A 3,749-nucleotide genomic window follows, 5' to 3' on the forward strand; every position below is an offset into this window, starting at 1 on the left:
TTTCCTTATGAATCAGGGTGAAGTCTCTCTCAGGGAGGAGTGATAGGGAATGGCAAAGGACACACTGACAAAGGAGATTAATCAGAACTGGCTTTGACAACCACTGTGGCAATTGGACAAATAAAACAGACATTAGCGGGGTGCGGGGGCGGGGAAGAAGAACGAACTGTGGAGGAGGGTAGAGAAAACAGTGCAACAATGAATGAATGAAAACCCAAAATCTCTGTAATTGTTCATTAAAACTAGTAAAATTTAAAAAATAAAATGTGTCAAATTTTGAGGAGTTGTTTCAGTATCAGTTTGAACTAAGGATACAAACTTTCAATAACAAAATAACATCTGTTATCGATTAGTTTAAGAGGTATAAACAGTACCAAATCAACAGGTGATGATGATGATGATGATATTCACTGTGTTCTTTCTGTAGATAAAATATGAAGGGAATATACAAATCCTAAAGTCGGGTTCAAATAATAAGACTTTGCATTTTAAATAAGAAATTAGAAAATGAGTGTATAAAAATAAAGACAAAAGTGGCATTAACTATGTAATTTCTGGACCAGTTTCCTTGCCGTCTGCAGCCAATCTGTAATATCTGTGATTTCATTCAGATTTCTTGCCCATCTGTAAATTCCAGTCTCTTTATACTCTCTTTTGCAATGGAATTTTATTTCCTTTTTTAATTGTTTATTTACTAGGTGAGATCAAAAGGAAGAAATTATTTTTTAGATAAAATACATTTTCTATTTAATACCATGACTTTTTGTTGACTTTAACTATTAAAAGAGAATTGTTGTTGCCACAAAATAGCACAAGTAAAAAACTATTTACTTTTAATGTACACCATCACAATATCTTTCTACCAACAATAACAATAAAACAAGAGAAATGCTTTCATTAAAAATTTGTCAAACTGACAAAGACAGGGAACCATTAACATATTGACTCTGAAGGATTAAGAAAAAAAGGCAAAACATGTACTGTGAATCTGCTCTAAGAAAAATTAATGAAAGCTAAATCAGTAGTTCAGATATAAATTCTTACCCTACTGATTCAAGTCTGTCAATAAAAAAGAGTGAAATCTAGAAATCCTTAAAAAAAAGTCATTTTCAAAGAATTTCTATGGTTAATATTTTATAGAGATAGATGTTATTGTTGTGTGCCAACAAGTTAGTATTTATTCTATCTGAAGTTCCAGTAGGTTTTCTTTTTTAAAAAAATTAATTAATTTTTCATTTCAATGAACATCTACAGAGATTTTGGAATTCCATTCATTCATTGTTGCGCAATTTTCCCCGTCCCCCTCTCCAAGCGCCCCCCCCCCATTTTCTCCTCTCCTTGAAAAGCAAAAGCAAAACAAAAATTTGGAACGCTTCACGAATTTGCGTGTCATCCTTGCGCAGGGGCCATGCTAATCTTCTCTGTATCATTCCACTTTTAGTCTATGTGCTGCCGAAGCGAGCACCCAGTAGGTTTTTTTATGCTGGAACTTGCACAAGAGAAGAACACCCATCTTTCTTCTGTGAACCAGCTGGCGGATTTGAACTGCTTGCCTCTGGGCTGGCTGGCAGTATAAGTCCTTAAGATTAGATCATGAAAGCTCCCTATAGGAATATGTTGTTGTTGTTGATTGCAGTCGAGTCGAACACTACTCATAGCAACCCTATGAACAAAAGGCCTGAAGCCTTTCTATAACTTTCATCATTTATTAAAGTTCATAGATTTTCCAAAGGCATGTTGTTTAGGAACAGGATGTCATTCTCCTCAAATACGTAAACTGGGTGATAGCTTCTTAGACAAAAAAAAAATGTACAGAAATCAAATACATATTAAAGCAGTCACACACAATTCTCATGTTGATTCATGATTATGGGAAAGGAGAATATTTTTATTTTTAGAGAGTTTTTCTTTGTCAATGGAAATTTATGTGTAAAAAAATTAAAGTTATCACTTGATGTCTCATTCTAGAAGAAAGCATTCTCTTTTGCAGATAAAGCAGAACAAAGATTTAATGTTTGGATTCTTTACTCTTGTCTCAAGAAACTGTTTATTTGTTGTTTGTGTATTTTTTTAAAAAGAAGATTTTTTTGGTTCTTGGTGGCATAAGAAGGAAATCATTTATCGTATTAAAATGTTCATGTAGCAAACCAGGATGTTATTGAATGACATTACTTTCAATCCCATTGACTACATAGTGTCAGTGGTCCCAGCTTAATTTGTCAAGGTAAAGCAGTATAGTTTAAAGAAGCACATTAATTTAATTATTCACAATACTCAAGGACAGAAACTGCTTTTTTAAAAAATTCTGTACATTTTACTCTTCCTTGTAATTAATGAGCTAGGTCCTCAGTTGGCAGTCTGCTTTTTTTGCAATTGTACTTGAAAGTCCCTGTGACGTAGTCATGAAAAAAAAAAACCCCTAACTTGATAATCAATCAGTGTAAAACCCAAATGATTAGCTTTCATCGTTTTTTGTTGTACGGGTTTTGTTGTTTTGTGTTTTGTGTTGATTTTTTTCGTCGTTGTTACAAATTTTGTTGGATGTCTTTAAAATATCTAAATCTATATAATCTGTAACTATGAATTTGATATTTTATACTTGCCCCCTGTTTCGTTGTAAATGTTATATTTCCTATATATTTGCTCCTAAGCAACAGTTCTCATTGCAAGTTAGCAACACCACTTCACAGATGGACTTTTATTTTAGAAAAATTCCATTTGTGAACAGAGATTTAGGAGGGGAAATATGAGACACACAGAGTGTTAGGACCAAGATCTCAGAAGGATAAAGCTTGTGTCACAATTACAGAGCATTCAATTCCACACAAAACTGTTGGTTTTATTTTTATGGCTTCTGATAACCCAGTATGGGAGGATTTTTGTCCAATTTACTGACTGAGACAGAAGGGAAGGGATTCTGTCACCAAAAAAAGTGGCTATTTTAGAGCACTAAATCTGTAAGTCTTAAGGATGTCCTTACATGGATGCTTCAGGAACACAATACAGGACTCTAGTGGGTTTGAAGTGCGAATCCTTTAATTGATAGTGAGGTCTTCAGGCCCTGAGCCTGAAAACAGCAGGGCCAGTGACACTTTGATCTTTAAAAAAAGGCTCAGAGAGGGAGTCATGAAGCTTTCAAATACAGTGGCTGATCCCAATTAAATCTTTTGGCTACTGGGGAAGCTTTGCACCCAGTTCTAAATAAACACTCATGTTCAAATGCAATAAGCTATAAGAGGCTAGAAGTCTAAGTGGACCGCTGATGGAGGCTCCCTACCCTATTTTGAAAAAGATGAAAAAAGACACATTTTGGGAAGATCTTGATGAGTATTTTAGCGAATATAAAGGATAATTTCTGTCAGAAAAAAAGTTTAAAAGACAGTATTTTCTTTTACGTGATTAGCTATGGTCATAGTGTAATAAACACTATTTAAAAAATTTCTTTTCCCAGTTCATTTTCAAATAATATATATATATATATATATATATATATATATATATATATATATATATATATATATATATATATACATATACACACATTCAATGTGAATACCTATCTGTGAATTAGTGTCAGTACTCTTTTTAAGAAAAATTGCTGGAGATTTGCTGGGTGAAAGTTTTTATACATTTTCAGGTTTTTTAAATGCTTTCATTAACTTCATAAACCTTCAGAAGGATTGTGCCACCTCCAACAGCTTAAGGTTAAGTTTAAATTTATCCTCACATTTGAAATATTCCGTTTTAAA

This window comes from Elephantulus edwardii, unplaced genomic scaffold (assembly GCF_000299155.1).
Source record: "Elephantulus edwardii isolate Elephantulus edwardi_28Jun2011 unplaced genomic scaffold, EleEdw1.0 scaffold00203, whole genome shotgun sequence".
Taxonomy (NCBI): domain Eukaryota; kingdom Metazoa; phylum Chordata; class Mammalia; order Macroscelidea; family Macroscelididae; genus Elephantulus; species Elephantulus edwardii.